At 45.2% G+C, this 20,077-nt stretch overlaps 1 protein-coding gene across 6 annotated transcripts in view; it reads right to left on the reverse strand.

The window, feature by feature from the left end:
- The window catches only part of RAP1GAP2 (RAP1 GTPase activating protein 2), a 229,613-nt gene that overhangs the window by 120,008 nt on the left and 89,528 nt on the right, over positions 1-20,077 (reverse strand). The window contains exon 1 of one of the 6 annotated variants that reach the window (XM_027861785.1): positions 18,774-18,831. The exons of the other annotated variants lie outside the window; for them this stretch is intronic. The gene's annotated coding sequence lies outside the window, so the exon portion shown is untranslated. Of the gene's footprint in view, positions 1-18,773; positions 18,832-20,077 lie in introns of those variants that run through there. 6 annotated transcript variants of the gene reach the window in all.

Raw genomic sequence — 20,077 nt, forward strand, 5'->3', positions numbered from 1 at the left:
GGGGGGGGGGGGGGGGGGGGGGGGGGGGGGGGGGGGGGGGGGGGGGCAAATACTCTTGAACGTCCTTCCTCCCCACCCACCACAGACTCCTTGTCCAGCGTGTTCAGCTTCCCAAGCGGCAACATCACCAGTCACTCTAATTAACCTCTTCCTCCTGTCTCTGTAACCTCAGTCTGGGGATGCCTGTCCATGGGGTTACAGGAACTAGAATCCTATTTGCTACCCCTTCTCAGGGCCCTGAGTTCTGAACGAAACTAGAATTGGCATGTTCTGTCAAGGATGAAGTATCTCCTGAGAAAGGGGGGCTGCCCCACCAGCGCTCTGACACTGCTCTGGCCTGGGCAGACCACCTCCTCTGTCCCCACAGGAAGAGAGAGGTGACCCTCCCCCCACCCTCCACCCCACTCCCAAGTCCCCAGAAATGCACACGGCCTAAACATGGGGCTTGCAGGGAGTTCTCTTAAACCATCAAACCTAAGCCCGTTGGTTCCTCTTTCTCCCCCTGGCTTCCTCTTCCCTTTTCTTCTTCCCTCAACCTTTACAAAATCACATAATTGCAGATTCAGAAGATCAGTCTGGTACCATATGTAGCCGGCTGTAGTATACCTAACACACGGGCGTCCAGCCTCTGCAGACCCCCAGTAATGGGGAATGCTCTGGCCCTCCCCAGGCAGCCCGCCACCTTTCCATGGCTCCAATTATTGAGACATCGATCTTTTTGCCTCACTCTGACCCTTCTCCCTCCAAGTGCTGGAAATTCTGTCCTTTAGGCTAAGTGCAAGAGCAGCTCTTTAAAACCTCGCCCGCAGTCCTCAGCTCCTCTCTTTCTTTGTCTTCTCTCTTCCAGGTTAAACTCCCCAATGTCTTCAGCCAGTCCTCCCATAGGACTACTCCTATGTTTCCTCCCGTAGCAGTTTCCTCCCATTGCTGTTTACTCATTTTCAGTCATGTCCAACTCTCCGTGACCCCCTTTGGGGTTTTCTTGGCAAAGATACTGGAGTGGTTCGCCATTTCCTTCTCTAGCTCATTTGACAGATGAGGAAACTGAGGAAACAGGATTAGGTGACTTGCCCAGGATCACACAGCTAGTAAGTGTCTGAGGCCAGATGTGAACTCACAAAGATAAGCCTTCCTGACTCCAAGCCCAGCACTCTATTCTATACTCTGTCACCTAGCTTTGTCACCTAGCTGCCCACGTGTTTTACAGATGAAGAAATTGAGGTCCAGAATAGCGAAGGCTCTTCCTCTCGCCTAGAATGCACTCAATCCTCACTCTCACCTCTTAAACTTAATCCCTAGTTGTCTTCAAAGAGTCTCTCCTGAGAAATTTCCCTTGAGCAATTTCCATGTATATAGGTTGTTCTCACTTCTCTGGGTGTGTAGTGTGCTTGGGTTGGGTCATGTGATCTCCAAGACCCCTTCCATTGCTAAACCTATACTCCCATGATTCGTATTTATCTTGAAATTTACAAAAACGCTTAGTTTTTTTTTTTAAACATTAATTGTTGCCCAGCCATACTTCCCTCTACCCTGTACTTGACCCAAATATGTTAGGGGCTGTTTGTTTTTAGGACATTTCATTTCCTTAGATTTGGCCCATCATTCTTAGCGTACCCAAATCCTTTGAGATCCCGGTTGCGTAATCGAAAGACCTTCATAACCTGGTCCCTGCCCACCTTTCCAGTCTTCTCACACTTCACTCCGTTTCTTGTACTCTGAGATCCATCAACACTGGCCTCTTCCTGTTCCTCACACAGGACATTCCATCTCTAGACTCCATGTATTTTCACGGGCTGTGCCTCATGCCTGTAATGCTTTCCCTCATCATCTCTGCCTCCTGGATTCTGTGGCTTCCTTCAAGTCTCAGCTAACGTCTCCCCTTCTGCATGAAATCTTTCTATTCCTTCATAATCGAAGTGCCTTCCCTCTGAAACTCCCCTCTGTATATGCCTTGTTTGCATGTTTTCTTCCTCATTAGACTGTGGGGTCCTCAAGACCAGGGACCGTTTTTGACTTTCCTTGTATCCTTAATGCTTAGCACAGTGCCTGGAACACAGTAGGTACTTAATAAATACTCACCAATTGGTTAGTTTTTTCTCTGAGCTTCTTGTCACATATAAGCCTGATAAGGACATCATCAGTATGATAAATAATAATAACAACAACATACGTTTATATATCACTTAAAGGGTTTCAAAGTGCTTTAAGTGTACCAACCCATTAAAAAATCAACAAGATGGAGAAGGCGTGGTTAGATAACAATTTATTCCCCCCACCAAAAAAAAAAAATCTGGAGGTTTTAGTGGACCACAAGCTCAATAGGGTGATGTGGCCACCAAAAAAAGAGAATGCCATTTTGAACTGTGTTAAGAAAGGCATAGCTTCCAGGAAAAAGAAAATGATAGTGTTATCATCAGTGTGCATTTGGTTTTCAGCTCTGGCCACCTGCATTTAGGACTTTGATAAGCTGGAGAGGGTCCGGAGGAGGGTAATCCAAATGGGGATGGACTTTGAGTATGTGCCATGGGAGGACAGGCTGAAGGAAGTGGGGGTGTTTAGTCTAGAGAAGAATAAGCAAAGAAGGACTGGCTGACTTGAAATAGTTAAAGGTCCCTCACACAGAAGAGGAGTTAAGACTTTTTCTCCTGGTCTCTGAAAGGCAGAACCAGAAGCATGAGTGGAATTTACAAAGAGGCGAAGGCAAGCTCGATATCGAGAAAAACTTCCTAATAACTGTTGCTGTTGAGTCATTTCAGCCCAGTCTGACTCTTCATGACCTCATACTTCAGTATCTTTGCCCAAAAAACCCCAAACGGAGTCACGAAGAGTCAGACACAACTGAAACTGAAAAATACTGGAGTGGTTTGCCATTGCCTTCTCCAGCTCATTTGACAGATGAGGAAACTGAGGCAGACAGGGTGAAGTGACTTGCCCAGGGTCACCCTGCTAGTAAGTGTCTCAGGCAGGATCTGAACCCAGGCCTTCCTGACTCCAAGACCGGCACTTGATCCATGTATATATCACACTACCTCTGTCAAGGCATGCTAGATAGAACGGGGGCCTCAAATCTTCCTCTGTGACCAGTGGGGAGGGGCTCTTGGGTCTCCTAATCTCCTCTAGAGGGAACGTGAAACAGGAATCAGTTGTACTAAAGCTAATTACACACACACTGAGCAGAGAAGTGACGTTACCTCCCCCTGAGGCCTCCCTCTCCTCCTAGTGACCTTTGTCTCTACCTGTCAGTGGGGCCAGCTCAATCCTTGCAGAAGGGCTCAGCCAGCCCAGACCAGCAATAGGGCTGGCCTCCCACTTCCATTAGATTGTAAGCTCCTTGAGGGACTGTCTCTTGACCCTTTTGGACCCACAGTGCCTGGCACACAGTAGATATTTAACAAATGTTTATCGACTGTTAACGACAGACTTCTCACCAGAGAGACATACATTTTCAGATCTATCTGGTCAATGTGTCAATCTGTTTGTTGAACAGAATTTTTTTGTCACAAGGGGAAATTCTTTTCAGGAAGAGGGAGCTGTCGTGGAGTAACAATAATACATCAGTAAAACTTTTTTTTTCCTTCAGATGAAAGCCTGGGGAGGCAGGAGGATGAAGCTGTCATCTTCCCCTAAAAGCAAAACCAAACCCCTACAGGGTCACTTTCCAGCAAGGCTGAGGACGCCCTGTCCTTCCCCTAGAGATGGCTCCCAGGCAGAATTTTACAAAACAGGGAGTGTTACAGGAACCCAAACCTCACAAGCGCTGACTCTCTGGGCCGACTGCTTTAACATCCCCACCAAGCCCCGTCTCCCTAGGATGCAGAAAGGACCCTTCCCCTTCTTGTGATGAGCTCATCCTCTCCCTAAATTGCAGTCCCAAACTTCTCCGGCATCTCAGGCCCAAGTGGGCCCTGGCTCTCTCTGCCCACACCAGGCACCGTCTCACTTGCAGCCCCTGTGGCCCCAACGCTGTCTGACTTTCATCTCCTTGCAGACAGCAAGCTCTTGGTTGTCATGGCAGCCCCCTTAGCTGCCGAGATAATGGGCCCCAGACTGACCTTCCTGGCAGATAAGGCTGACCATACGGGAGAAGGCCTGAAGAGAGCTCTGAGACAGGAAGTCCTCAGATATGGGCAGAGAAACCTCCCCCAGGCTTTATACCTGGGCTGAACCAACCCTTCTCTGCCTACCTCACCCATTCCTATAGCATATCAGCTGTAGGAGCTTGGAAGGTCTGGGTTCAAATCCCCCCTTTGCCAATTACTCCCTACGGGCAAGTCACATACTAACCTCTCTGGACTTCAGTTTCCTCACCTGAAAAATAAGGGGCAAGGGGTTGAAATCAATGATCCCTAAGGTTCCTTCTAGTCCTAAAACTAAGATCCTATGCAGATAAATAGGGCGGCTATGTGGCATCATAGTGCATGGAGCACTGGGCCTGGAGTCAGGAAGACTCATTTTCCAGAGTTCAAATCCAGCCTCAGACACTTATTGGCTGTGTGACCCTGGGCAAGTCACTTTGCCCTGTTTGCCTCAGTTTCCTCATCGATAAATGAGTTGGAGAAGGCAGTGGCAAACCACTCCAGTATCTTTGCCAAGAAAACCCCAAATTGGGTCATGAAGAATTGGACATAACTAAAAAAAAAATGAATGAACAACAAATAATAAATCCCTTCTAGCCTGGAACCTTCCTTCCCACACGTGCTCTTCACGGCTTTCATTTCCAAACACATAAACAAGGGGAGAATGAGTGGATTGGATGGGGTTGGAGGAGGACTGCTCACTGTTCGAGTTGAAGCTCTCCTAGAAAGGCACAGGTGAAAGGGAAGATTAGAGTGGGGTGTGTGTGTGTGTGTGTGTGTGTGTGTGTGTGTGTGTGTGTGGAGGGAGTGGGGTGGTGTAGGGGGCAATGTCCCCTCTGGGCGTCTCTGAAAGGCAGGGGATTGGCCCCTCCTGACTTCAGGATTATAACAATATACCAGGACTACACACAAATCCTCCTCATTTTTCAGAGTGGGGAAACTGAGGCCCAGAGAGGGGCCATAATGTGCCAGCCACTACACCAAAACACCCAGCAGATAACTCCAGTCATCACAGTCGTGCTGACCCCAGCCTAGAGATCTCTGTGTCTCATCTTTCTTGTTAAGAACTTTCAGGGAGGGAGGAATCCAGGGAAAGGAAGCAGCAGCTGATTGGTGGGCAGCAGGAAAACCCAGGAGTGCCTGAGGGAGCCAGGGAACTGAGGCAGAGAAACAGGAGGCCACGAGTCAGCATGGCTGTCTGGGTCCAGATGGGGGCACAGCTGGTGGGCTGGCTGTCAGTGAGGAGGTGGGATCAGCAAACGGGACACAGGTGCTTCCTCCTGCCGAAGGCCCAATGCCTCTTAGGGCATTTGATTCTAACTACTGGGCAAGTTACTTCCCATCTCTCAGCCTCAGTTTCCTCAGCTGTAAAATGAAGTGGTTGGACTAGATGGTCGCTTCCAGTTCCAGTTATTATCCTCTAAATCACTTCCCCTCCCTGGGCCTCAGTTTCCCCAGCTGTAAAATAAGGGGGTTGGATTAAATGGCCTCTGAAGTCCCTTCCAGCTTCAATTATTATTCTCTAAATCACTTCCCTTCCCTGGGCCTCAGTTTCCCCAGCTGTAAAATGAGGGGTTGGATTAGGTGACCTCCAAGGTCTCTAGTAGGCTCTGCCGATGTCACACGCTGCCTTCCCCTCTCCCAGCAGCCTATTGGTGCAGAAAGTGATCTGAACTGGGAATCAGCACATCTGGGTTCTATGTTCTGGTGATTAACTATCAGCTGTGTGTCCTTGAGCAAACCACATAACAAGTCTGGGCTTCGATGTCCTCACCCCCAAAAGGAGGCTCACCATACCTGTGCCCCGATTAGTACTGGACCCAGTGAACAAATGAAGCAATCACAGAATGTCCCCTAGGAGGGACACAGAGGCCATTTAGCCCAAGCCTGTCATTTTACAGAGGGAAATGAGACCCAGACAGGGGAAGTTCCTTGCCTCAGGTCACACAATGCATTTGTGATTCCCCTCCCTCCCTTCTCGTTTGCAGGGAAGACAGTGAGATATTGAAAATCGAGAGAGAGAGAGAGAGAGAGAGAGAGAGAGAAAGAGAATGACTCTGCCTCAGGGTGAATCCACTGGCATGATACTCAGACCCCACCAATTAGGACCTGAGTCACCTTTCTGTGCCTCGGTTTCCCCATCTGTAAATGATAGGGGGCAGGGAGGGAGGTTGAATGATGTGGCCTCTAAGCACCCTTCCAATTCTATAGCTATGATGTTATAAGTTATGACCACCTTTGGCCTCAGTTTCCCCATCTGTAAAATGAGAGGGTTGAATCAGATGGCTTCTGAAATCCTTTCCAATTCTGGGGCCATTCTAAGTAGTAATTCATGATGGCAGAGGGTAGGCGTTGGAGAATGGATAGAGTCCTGAGGACGAGAAGGACAGCCCTTGGGCAGAAGCTCTGTCTCTGTTGGATCTTAACTAATGATAGTAATACCAACACTAATAATGACGGTACTTATGTTACCTGTTTTGCGCCTATATTATCTCATTTGATCCTTACACTAACCCATGCAGCAGGTATCCTGAGTCCCATTTTACAGACCAAAAAGCTGACTTGGCCAAATTAAGTCATTGGCCAGTGGTCACCCTGCTAGTAATTGTCAGAGGAAGGATGAGAATTTAGGCATGGCCCCTGCCTCTAAATCCAGAGTTCTCACCATTATACAACATGGCCTTTCTTATAATCAAATCTTCTTATTCACTCACTTATCTAAGCAGCATTTATTAAGTGCCTACTATGTGCTGGGTGTACACTGTCAAACATGAAGCAGTTTCTGCCCTCAAGGAGCCTCTATTTCGTAAGAGAGGCAGAGGGATGGCAGAAAGAATCGTAAGGCCATAGCTGAAAGGGACTCTTAGGGGTCACCAAGATCAAACCCCTTATTCTACAGATAAGGAAATTGAGGCACAGAACAGTTAAGTGACTGGCTCAGAGTCACACAGCCGGTAAGTGTCTGAGGCAGGTTTTGAACCTAAGTCTTCTGAAATTTGAATTCAGAATTTGAAAGAAGCAAGGCATGACAACTTCAGAGGGCCCTACCCTCTTCGTAATTTAATCATTAAAGCTGGGAGTCTCCTTAGAGACCATCTAGTTCAACTACCTTAATTTATATAGAGAGAGGGAAACCGAGGCCCAGAAAAATGAAAGGAGTTTCCCTGAGGTCATACAGGATGTTAATGGTAGAGATGGAATGTAACCCAGGCAGTGAAGAGAACTCCCTCATGAAGTAACTTAAGAAATTCATCAAAATCCACCTTGTTAGGCGAGCTCCGAAGGTCTGAGGGCCAGGCATGGAGACTGCATGCACAGGAGGGGACATGGAGTAGAGAAGACATCAGAGCTTGGCGGGGTTAACCGGGGGAGACTTTGAACTAGGTTTTGAAGAGGAAGAGGGAAAGAGAATGGCCAGAGGTCCGGAGGGTGGAAGAAATCAGAGGGGGCTTCACAAGTGGTGGAGCACGAGAAAAAAGGCTTAACTCTGTGAAAAAGACCCAAAACAGGGACAAGAAAAGGAATTCTACTATTCAAATGCCAGCCATTTTCCAGATGAAATCACTTAGAAATAACTTTTTTAAGTGATTCTCTCTGAGCCCAGGGGAAAAATGCAGTGTTATGGTTCACTGATTTACAAAGTAGAATCACACTTGGAAGTCACCTATTCCAACCTTTTTGTTTTACAGAGAGGGATACTGAGGCCTAGAGAGACTAAAATGACTGAGCTGAGATCACTCGGTAAGTTGGTGGCAGAGCTGGGAACAGAACTGAGGTCCCTTGACTCCTGAGCCCTGGGCTCTTCCCCAGGCTTTCTAGCTCCCTCGGGTTTTCTAGCTTTTCCCATTTCACAGATGAGTAAACTGAGGCTGGAGAGATGTGCTCCATCTGTCCTAAATGACTAGAGAGGGCTAAAAACATGCTGAAGCCTGAGAAGGGAGGCGGAGATTAAGGAATTCTATCTCAGAGAACATGGTCCATGGACCACAGAAACCCAGAAGCAATGGGGCAGTAATTAAGAGATAAGCTAACATCTCTGCCTGGCTTTAGGAAGACAGAACTAACTTGGATTAAAAAAGGAATTGTGTGTATGGAGACATAACTAAAGTCCTTACAAAGCCCCAGATCTAGGAGAGAAAAACATGAATCCGGTTCTCAGAATCCCTTAATCTGCTTCCAGAATTTCTTACTCCTGAAGAATATCACATCCATAGACCAAGACACAGGGGTGTGGAAAGCATGAGCCCCCACTTCTAGAATTAGTTCTCGGGGCATCTATTAGAACTCTGAGTTTAGCTGTATAGTTAGAATGACTAAACTTAGCCCCCAAAGAAGAAAAGGTACATTTTAAAAATGGACCTCCATCCTTTTGCAGAGAATGAGGGACCGAGGTGGTCTGGCATGGGGAACAGACTGTCAGACACAGCTGATGTATTCATTAGTTTTGTTGAATTGTTTTTTTCTCCTCTTTTTAAAATTCATTCTCATTTATTTATTCCTTATTTCAAGAGGCAGCTCTCTGGGGAAGAGATGGAGAGAAGGAATATCTGGAAATGTGGGTGACACAAAAAAAGATAAAGAAAATTAGAAGGAAAAAATATACTCTAACATGAAAAAAATATTTTCAGTTCAAGGCATTGTCTACCATCTCCCCTGTCTTTTGTACAAACTCCGCATAAGCAGTCATACAAATCATGGGAGAAGGAGTGGGCAAGAGAACAGGAAGGAGTCTCTGAACAGAGAATCGGCGAATCTCTGGGAGTAAAAAAAGATCCTCTCTAATCAACCACTCAGGGCAAAACCCCTTCTGATAAGACATCACTGACAGACGGTTATCCAGCCTATACTTGGGCACTTCCTGCAGTGATAGGGGCATTGCCTCATTAGCCAGCCTGGCCCATTACTGGATGGCTCTAATTGCTATTCAGGAATGACCAGGACAGAGAGAAGTAGAGAGAGGTCAGCGAGGTCCTCCCTCTCAGCAGCCCATAGTCTTTCATCGTCTTTCTTTTTGCTCTCTGAGGACTACTTTCCGTTCAGATGAAGACAATCAGCTGGACTGACCCCTGTCTGTACTTCGGCATGCCACTGGGGAAAAGGATCCAAGGTCTAGCACCCACCACCGCAGGGGCAGGGCCCTCACATGAAGAGGAGATGAGCTGAAGGGGAGAATATCTGGATCCTCTAATGGTTTGGGAGAACGAGGAGAGGAAAGGGATTTGGAATGAACCCCAGTTTACATTCTAGTAGAAGAAGCCAACACAGAAATGAGAGTTGAAAAGTGGGAATGGGGAAAGTACGTGAGTTGGAGCATGGTAGAGAAAGTCAGCGTGGAGAGGATAAAGAAACGACTGGCCTGGATATTTTCCTTAAAATGGAGGTTCCAAAAGAACCCAGTCAAGGGAAAGGGCACTTGGAGAAGAGGGAAATTCCACTGTGAGAAGCCCAGGAGTGAAATGGTTAGCCAGGATGAGAGGTTTCTGTGGCAGGATAGAGGAAAGCACCCATGTGATAAAGAGGACGTGCCCATATACACCAAAATATTTACAGCAGCACTTCTTGTGATGCTCAAGAATTAGAAACAAAGTAAATGCTCATTTGTTGGGGAATGGCTAAACAAATCGTGGTTTGTGAACGTAACATGGGATGTTCCTGTTAGAAGAAATGACAAATATGGTAAATATAGAGACTCATGGGAAAATTTACATGAATTGATGGTGAAGTAATCAGAGCCAAGAAAAAGATATTCAAAATGACTATAACAATTTAAACATGAACAAATACACACAGAGAGAGAAGGGAATGTGGCACAGTTATAAAGAATAAGCATGGCCTGAAAGAAGAGATAGGAAAACATCCCCTTATTCTCTACCTTTGCAGAGGTGGGAGGCCCACAAATATGGTACATGACATGTATTTCAAACTTTTTTAATATAATTATAAAACATGATCATTTCCTCCTTTTCTATTGCTTTTTCTTCTTTTGTCTTTAAATGTTTTATTTTTTATTTTTCATAGAGATGGCTCTATGAGAGGGGATGAGGAAGAACACTGGAGGTAATTACAGTGATATAAAAAAAGACTTATTTTAAGATAAAGGGAAAAAAAAGAAATTAACCCTAGCAATGGAAGGGCATGGGCATGGTGAAAAAACTGGCCAGTAGCATGCAGACCTCTAACACTCACCCCTGCTCACCACACAATACTAACAGACTACTGAAGAAATCAATCAACATTTTTAAGCGCCTATAATGTGACAGGCATTGTGCTGAGAACTGAGACCCGAGTTCAAATCCTCCTTCTGTCCTATGTGACCTGGCATGAGTCACTTAATCTCTGGAGACCCTAGTTTTCTCCTCTGTAAAATGAGGACATTGTACTAACGATTTCTAAGGTCCTTCCAGCTTTAATTGCCAAAGAAATGAGGTTGTTTTTCAGGCTTTGGACCATCTGTTCAGTCTCTAACATGGTCATCCCCACTATCTTTGGCAAGTAGCCACAGCAGTCTCAGCTACCTGCCTCTCCCAGGTCACTGGGTCAAGGGCGTGAACAGAATATTCACAGTGAGTAGAAACCTGGGCTCCCCCCACTTAAAGAAACCCTACATAGGAGCTTACAACCAAGATTTAAATGGGAGTCTGATCATTCTCAATATAAAAGTATTCACACAGGGTACCCTTAGTGCTTTTAAGTGTTGATTTAAAGCACATTATGTAAGAGAACCAAAAAAAAACAAAACACCCCACCAAAATGTCTCTGATGTTGGTAGGGAAGTCATTGGGAAAATAAGAGGTGATTAACAGCAAAATCAATATTCACTTAACTTTTCTGGACTCCATCCAGACAGGGAAGCCCAATACACCTGCACTAGGTGCTATGGGGGCAGGAGAGGAAGAAGGAAGACACACCCTTAATAGATGCTGGGGGGAGGGGGAGAGGAGGGGGAGAGAGAGAGAGAGAGAGAGAGAGAGAGAGAGAGAGAGAGAGAGAGAACAAGCTAGCTACACCTGAACTAAATACTGGAAAAGGGATATGCAGCAAAGACCTCAGGAGGCCTGAGGAGGAGGTGGTATACCCAGGAAAGCCAAGTTCCCATCTCCTAAGCCCTCTGGATGGGGGCAGAATACACAGGAAACCTGAGCCCCTTCATAAGCTGTTATGTGTTTTTAAGGGGGTAGGAGAGGAGAGAAGACACAAAAGAAGGAAGAGATAATCCCCAACATCTGATCAGGCGCCTCCAAGGTCACCAAAGGTTAAAGTTGGACTATGGGGTAGTACACACGTATTTCAGTCTCTTCTACACAACAGGCCATGAAGTCTGTATTATTTCTATGCACTTGAGACCAGGAGACAAGCCAGAAAAGGCTAAAACACACAATACAGAGGCTTTTAGAATGTAAGCTCTTTGAGGGCAGGGACTGTTTTTACTTGTTCTTTGAACCCCTAGCATTCAGCACAGTGCCTGGCACATAGTAAGTACTCAATAAATGCCTGTTTACTGCTTGACTTTAAGGCAACCTTCCATCTACTCTGTATCTTACATATACCAAAGTATGCTGTTTCTGCTTTTTCTTTTTATTTCCAGTGCAGTACAGTGCCTGGCACAAAGTAGGTGCTTAATAAATGCTTACTGATTGATTGATGTGTACGTATGATATGTCACCTCCATTACTAGAGATAACCTTGTTCACTAAGGTATGGAAGAAAGCATCAAATCCTTTGCATCCTTATACTCAAAGTCATCATTATTACTCATGTTTATATAGTACTCAAAAAGTTTGCAAAACACTTCAAGATCCACAAAGCACTTTCTGTAGATTGTCTGATTTGACCTCAAGTGTTCCAACTGGCCTCTGGTTCTCTGAGATGTGTCTGGAGCTACACTGCCAAGTTCCAGGTGCAGGTGGCTTCCCCAGATGTCTTCCCTACAACACCCAGTACAAGTGTATCTGGCTTTCTTTTGAATCCTCCTACAGAGTCTTATAAAATGGACTTTTGGTCAGAGGACCTGGGTTCAAATTCCTGCTTTTGTCACACTTAGGTAACCTTGGGAAGGTCACTTTCATCTCTCTGGGATTCAGTTGCCTCATCTGTAAAATGAAGAGGTGGGGCTAAGTGACCTCCATAGACTTTCCAGTCCAGGCATGCTGGCCTCCTCACACATAATGCTCTATTTCTCATTTCCATATCCCCCATGCCTCAAATTCATCTCCTCAACACTTCCACCTCTCAGATTGCCTCTCCTCTTAGCTTCATTGGCTTCCTTCAAGACCCAGATCATGGGGCAGTAGGTGATGCAGTAGACAGAGCTCTGACCTTTGAGTCAGGAGGACCTGAGTTCAAATCCGGCCTCAGACACTTGACACTTACTACCTGTGTGACCCTGGGCAAGTCACTTAACCCCAGTTGCCAAACCAAAAAGCTTTTTTAAAAAAAGACTCAGATTAAGAGCTGCCTTCTGCAAGAGACCTGGTTCCCCCAGATGCTAGTGCCCTATGTATGTACATGTTATCTACCTTATTCAAATGTAAACTCCTTGAGGGCAGGGACTGATTTTGCTTTCTCTTTGTACACCCACAGAAATCAATACATGGTAGCTGCTTAATAAATGCTTCCTGGGGCAGCTAGGTGGCACAGTGGATAGTCAGGAGGACCTGAGTTCAAATCCTGCCTCAGACACATAACACTCACTAGCTGTGTGACCATGGTCAAGTCACTTAACCCCATTGCCTAGCCAATAAATAAATAAATAAATAAATAAATAAATAAATAAATGAATGAATGAATGAATGAATGAATGAATGAATGAATGAATGAATAAATAAATAAATAAATAAATAAAAATAAATACTTCCTGATTGATTGACTGGTAACAGCCTTTCACCTGGTCTTCCAGCTTCTGTGGCCATGTCAATGTGTTCCCTGCTAAAAATCTTCAGTAGTTCTCAGATCAAATACAAATTCCTTTGTCTGGCATTTAAGACTCTCCATAAGTTTGTTCCTAACCTACTTCTCCAGTTCTATTTCCCATGTCTCCCTTTCATATGTTCTCCATTTCAGCCAAGCTGGTCTCTTTGCTGTCTCCCCAGACTCAATATGCCTTCTCCCACCTCCATCTCTGCCACAACACATTTATTCCCTCTTCATCTCTCCCTTCCACAAGTCTTCCCTTCCTCCAGGGCTCAACTCAGGTGCCACCCCCTCTAAAAGGCCACCCTCAATCCCTCCATTAGCAGTCATTCCCTTCTCAAATACTCCTAGATCTTTTTGTCATCAGAATGACAGGGAAGGTCTGTATATTAACAACAGAACAGGTATTCCATAGGGCACAATGAAAGAATAGCTTTTTCTTTTACCCTTTTACCTTTTATCTCTGTATTTTACAAATAAATACTACCCCACCCAGAAGTGAATATAAGTTACCTGAGGGCAGGGGCTGTCATTTTTGCCACAACACCCACATATTCTTACCTGACATATGGTAAGAACTTAATAAGCACTTGTTGAATTGAACTGAACAAAGTTAGTAAGTGCCTTGCCTGCTATGTATACCAGACAGCATTTGGCTATACTGTAAGGGAAACAGTTACATTACTCCTACCCTCATTTAGTTTCCAGGCTAATAGGACATTCCATACTTGTTGAAATATTGCTTCCCAACTGATCCCTAGGAGTAAACTCCACAAAAGTTGGGACTGCGTGCGTGTCTACTTTGCCTCAGTCCAAGCCCCATCCCTCCTCACAGTGCCTAGTGAATTGCTTTCTATTTGAATTGACTCAGTATTCTGAACATGCAAATTACCTGAGGCCAAGATGTTACTTCAATCAAAATGCTGATCGGATTCCAGCCCATGCTGTCAGTCCAGCCCCCAAACAGACCTTGTACCTACCTTCCTTTTTATCTTTCTGGACCATCCTTCAGTGACATCACAGATACAGAGACTGTCATCACTAGCTACAATCAAACGACATCATAAATGGAGATAGATCCCTAATGCTTCTCTTTGCCTTAAGATTTCTTGTCTATTCAGCTAATATGAGACTTCTTTACCTGTAAAGATGTCGCTCTAGCAATGAGGATGGAGTTGCAATGAATCACTCACCCCTGAAATGCCCAGTTTTGACCAATTTCGCATACTTGAGAGATGACTGGCTATGTTAGGGGTGCTGTTTGTGGATAAGAGGCAGAAGGAAGCTCACTGGTCCCCATCAGATTTGTGAACTTGAGATCTCAGCTACAAAATCGCCTTATCACCCTCACAAGCCTGTCTGCTCTGGGCAGAGGGGCTGACTACATCTGACCACAGTAATATTAGATTCAACCAGTTTAGGAAGGACATGGGTAAGCTAGAGTGTCTAGAGGACAACCAGGATGGTGAAAGGTCTTGACTTCACATCATACGAGCATCCATCACAAAAGCTAGGGCTGTTTGGACCGGACAACAGAAGATTCGGGGGAGTTAGACATGATGGATGTCGTCAAGTATCTGAACAGGCTGTCACATGGAAAAGAGATTAGATCTCTTCTTAAAATGTGGAGCTAGAAGGGCCAATAGAGGCCTTCTCGTCCAACCCTCTCATTTTACATATGAGGAAACTGAGGCCCAGAGAGATTAAGTGATTTGTCCAAGATCACGCCAGTCACAAGCAGAATTTGCAGAGGGAGAGTAGAAACCCAGGTCCTCTGACTCTAGGGCTAGGTTTCCTTGCACAGTAGCTGCTTAATAAATGCTTGGAGGTCTCAAACAAAAGACAAGATGACCATAGGTTCATAGGTATGTTTAAAGGGAAGTCTTTTTCTTTTTTTTCTTTTTGTTGTTGTCATTGTTGGTGGTTTTTTAGGCCATTGGGGTTAAGTGACTTGCCCAGGGTCACACAGCTAGTAAGTGTCAAGTGTTTGGTCTGAGGCCGGATTTGAACTCAGGTCCTCCTGACTTCAGGACCAGTGCTCTATCCACAAGGGAAGTCTTTTTTCAAGTGTGGTTTGTGCTAGATGGCCACTGAGGTCTCTCCTCACTCCAAGATGCTGTGAATAAAGGGCAAGCCAGCAATCATGTCAAGATGCAGCCAGATTGTTGACTGTAGTGGGTGGCCAGAGGCTGGCTCTACTAGGAAGCCAGACCAGCTAGATTCCCAGCTTCTTGGCTTCTCTTGGGAGGACTAACCAATAGGCTGCAGCATGGTTAACCAGCTAGTCCAAGCCATTCTGGCTTGTGATCCCAACTCTGAGCTAGGACTCCCTTCTAGTGCCGGGACCAACTGTAAGTCCCCCTTTCTCCAGTCTTTCCCGGTGACTCCGGCTCCTCTCCTGACCCCCACACCCTCGCCTCTTGCCTTGATCCTTGGTTCTTCTCCACAGACCCCTATTCTATTCCCCACCCCCAGAGAACTCCACTCCACCCCAACAGCTAAACAGTAGGGTATCCTAAGTAATAAATTAAATTTGGTCACCATCTTGGGAAAGAGTCTTGGATCCTCCATCAACTTGCCCCTCCCTTCTTCCCATCCCATTCTGGGAGCCCCTAATCTAATGCTGTTTAAGGGAAGGATTCTTAACTGCCCTTTAATAGGGAAATAATAGAGGAGACCAGACCCAGGGAGAGAATACACCGCATTTGCTTTCAGCTTTCTCGATAAAACACGTCCAACCCACAGCACATAAGCCCTAGAGAGCTGCTGATAAGCAGGCCCAACTTCTACCAGGGGAAAATGGCAGCTGAGAAGACGCCGTGCATTAGGGGCTTTCTGCCGAATCACTTACAGTTGCCCTGGTCGCCGAAGAGCTCCATGATATATCAATGTCAGTAACACAGGAGGGGCGGTCCAGCAGCACAGTCTTATTCCCCATTGGCCTAGAAGCGGCTCAAGTCTGCAGCTACCCTGGGCACCTGGGGTCATGAGGACCTTTGGTACAAGAGCAGCTATTGGGTTAGTGGCAAGAGGACCAAGCTAGTGGCATAGGGGTGGCTTGTGGTGAGGAAAGCTGGGGTTCAGGCCTGGGTTCAACCCTTCCTGGCCTGATGCCATCAGCTATTAATTATACAACCTTGGGAAAGTCATTTAATGTCTTTAAACCTCTCTCCTTACTTCTGCCTCAGAGACCTTCTCTTCCTTTAAGATGCAGCCCAGATACCATGTTCTGCATGAAGCCTTCCCTGATTTTCCACCCCCCCAACTGTTCGTACTATGGGGTGCAGTGGATAGAGTGCTAGGCCTGGAGTCAGGAACACCTGCTCTCAAATCTGGCCTCGGACACTTACTATCTGTGTGACCCTGGACAAGTCCTTTAACCTCAATTTTCCTCCGTTTCCTCATCTGTGAGGGGGGAATAATAACAACACTCACCTCCCAATGATCCAATGATCATCATTATAAAGCACTTAGCCCAGTGCCTGGTGCATGGTAGGTGCTATATGAATGTCAGCTATCATCATTATTATTATTAAACTACTTTTTATATATTTGTATTTATGCTGGATGTATTTCTAGATGTTCTTGTCTCCCTCATGAGAGCATAAGCTCCTGGCCCATAGGGATTGTTTCATTCTTTGTACTTGTATCTCCAACACCTGGCATACAGTAGGAGCCTCATAAGTGCTTGTTCATTAATTGACTGCTTGATTGATTTCCTCATTTCATGAAGCATAAGATTCTGGCCCTAGAGAAGGAGAGGACCTAGTCCTATTCCCACATTTTACAGATGAGGAAATTGAGGCCCAGGGAACTAAAAGTTTGGGAAGGGATTGTGGCCATATCAAAGCTGACCAAGGGTCATAGATGATTGCAGATTTAGAGCTAGAAAGACCCTTTGAAGACATCGAGGCCAACCCCCTCACTTTACATGCAGCTAGGTGGCGGTGGGAATAGAGAGTGGGAATGGGAGTCAAGAAACTTGAGTTCAAATCCAGCCTCAAACACTCACTAGCTGGGTGACCCTGGGCAAGTCATTTCACTTCCGCCTGGTTCCATTTCCTCGTCTGTAACATGGGAATAATGATAGCACCTACTTTCCAGGATTGTTGTGAGGATAAAATAACATGGGTGTGGTGCTATTCCAACCTTAAAGTGCTTGTGTAAATACTTATTGTTGTTGTTGTCATTGTTACAGATGAGGAAACTGGAGCCCAGAAAAGGGAAATGACTTCTCCAGGGTCACATGTCTAGTAAGTATCTGAGGAAGGATTTGAACCCAAGTCTTCCTGATTCCAAGCCCAGTGCCCTATCCACTCTACCACTGTGTTTATAGACGGACCCTTCGGGGGCCTAGCTCAAGGCAAAGGATGTAAAGCAGAAAAAACACCAGAGTCAGAGAACCCTGGTGCAACTCCTGGCCCTTCTGGACCTGTTATTTCCCTCTCTAGGCCTTGTTTTCCTCCTCTCTACAATAGGGGGTTAGCTTAGATAAGGGTCTTCAAACTTTTTTGTGTCACAGGCCCCTCTGGAAGCACTCTGTCGAAATCAATGGAGTCCTCCTTGCAATATTTTATGTTTTATTTTATATATTCAATATTTGATTTAGTATAATATATTTCATATTTTATTTATTTTGTTTAAGTATTTTAATGTTTTATTTTTCCCCAATTACATGTTAAAACAATTTTTAAACTTTTTTTAAAGTTTTGAGTTCTAAATCCTATCTCTCCCTTCCCTCCCCCCTCCCTGAGATGGTAAGCAATCAAATATGGGTTATACATGTGCAATAATGTAAAACATTAAATAATATTTTAAAGTCTTTCACAAATCTCAAAGTGCTATATAATGTGCATAGGAGTACAAAAGAAACCAATTATTATGATTACAGTTATTAATGCACACAAGATACATGGAGTTACAAAAGAAATCAATTATATTGAAATACAGTTATCAAAATATTTTCAAAACCAAGTTCATGGAACCCCAGATGAAAACCCCTTGGACTAGATGACCTCTAAGACCCCTCCCAGATCTCAATTCTGTGCTTATCCTCCATGAAATTTTTTCCTGGCTATCGATCAATTCATTTGTAAACTTCTTCAGGGCAGAGACATTTTTTACACATCTTTTTATCCCCTTTCCTGGTGGCACCCTGTCCCCACCCCCAGCCACTATGGTTTCTAAGCGTGCCCCTTGCACAGAGTAGATGCTCAAGTTTTTTGGAATATTGACTGCCTACCTCCCCCCCACCCCATCCAGATCTCACCCTTCTCTGAAAGAAGCTCAACCATCATAAGACCTGGTTCAAATCCCATTTCGAATGGATGAAGTCTGCATGGCCTGGAGTAAGTCATTTATCCTCCCTGGCCTCAGTTTCCTCATCTGCAAAATGAAGGGGTTGGCCCCAATAACCTCCAAGCTCCCTCTGATGCTATGAATCCCCAGAGTATTCATCTATACCACATAATCCCACATTAAGTCACATGCTGATGTATAATGTTTTCCCGGCATTTCTTATCTGCCCATCCAGGGAATAGAGTTCATCACTGCTTGTGAGAACAGATCAAGGTCCAGGTGAGGGTTAGAGGTTAGAGCTCCAGGGTCTGAGGTAAGGTCAGGGGTAGTTAAGTGGTGCAGTAGATAAAACACTGAGGCTAAAGTCAGTAAGACCTGAGTTCAAATGTGAACTCAGATACTTCCTAGCTGTGTGATCCTGGGCAGGTCACTTAACTTTTGTCTGCCTCAGTTTCCTCAACTGTAAAATGGGGATAAAATAGCACTTACCTCCCAGGGTTGTTGTGAGGATCAAGTGAGATAATTTTCGTGAAGTGTTTAGCCCAGTGTGCCTGGTGCATGAATAAATGCTTATTCCCTTCCTTTCCTTTCCTCTAAAACGAGGCTTGAGATTGACCACGGGGTTTCATTTCCTGCATGACTCCACCCCCACTCCACCCCAATCTATGAGGAATTGAAGGATGAACTAATGTGTCTTAATCCGCCTTTCAGATGGGACCCCTCCACAGTAGTCCGGAGGGGGCTCTGGCTTCTCAGAGACTATGCCCAAAGTGCCAGCTGCCTGGAGAGATCATGGGATTTAGAGCTGGGAGGAACTATAGAGATTTCTCTTCTAATGCCCTCATCTGACAGAAGAGGAAAATGAAGCTAAGACAAGGATAGGCCCACATATTTATTATTGCTAACATAACAATAATTATTTTTTACTGAACATATGATTTCACAGTCTCCTAGGGACTCTCAGAGGAAGAAATTCCCTCTACCAATGTGGAACCACACCTTCTCTGTAGCATATGACCCAGGGCACTGAGAGTTTAAATAACTTTCCCTGGGTCACCAGCTCTATCTCAGCCCTGCCTCTCTATTGTAATAATAACAAGTAATAGCACATTATCTCCATCATTCTGTCTGCTACTGGGGTTACTGTCCCAAAGATTCTTTTTGGGAGCCTACACCCCAGTAGTCAACTACTCACTTGGGCAACAGTTTATAGATCAGCAAATACAAAAGAAGATTAACAGGTGAGAAATTTGGCCCAGACAATAGACTGTGAGCTCCTAGAGGTGGGGGGCACTGTTTTGTTTTGGTTTTTTTTTTTGCCTTTCTTTCGAAACCTAGTCGTCAGCACGGTGCCTGGCATCTAGTAGGTGCTTAATAAATGCTTGTTGACTTAAAATTCATCAAAAACATGAGACAATAGTAATAAAAGTAGCTCCTATTTCTAGAAAACTTTAAGGCTCAACTTAACAGGCATTTCTTAAGTACTTACTACATACCAAACACTGGGCTGGGTTAGGGGCTTAATAGAATGTTTGGTATATAGCAAGTACTTAATAAATGCTGGTTGACTAATGTAGGGGCATAAAGACAAACTAAGCAGTCTCTGCCCACAAGAAGCTTACATTCTATGGGCATCATATTCTTTAGTAGGGAATGCAAGCTCTATGTTGGGTGGTCTAGTGGATGGACAGTTGGATTTCCAATGGGGAAGATCTGGGCTCAAATCTCGCCTCTGACACTTACTAGCTGTGTGACTCCAGACAAATTTCATTTCTCTGAACCTTGCTCCCCTC

This window comes from Vombatus ursinus, unplaced genomic scaffold, assembly GCF_900497805.2.
Source record: "Vombatus ursinus unplaced genomic scaffold, bare-nosed wombat genome assembly UNPS02014768.1, whole genome shotgun sequence".
Classification (NCBI taxonomy): domain Eukaryota; kingdom Metazoa; phylum Chordata; class Mammalia; order Diprotodontia; family Vombatidae; genus Vombatus; species Vombatus ursinus.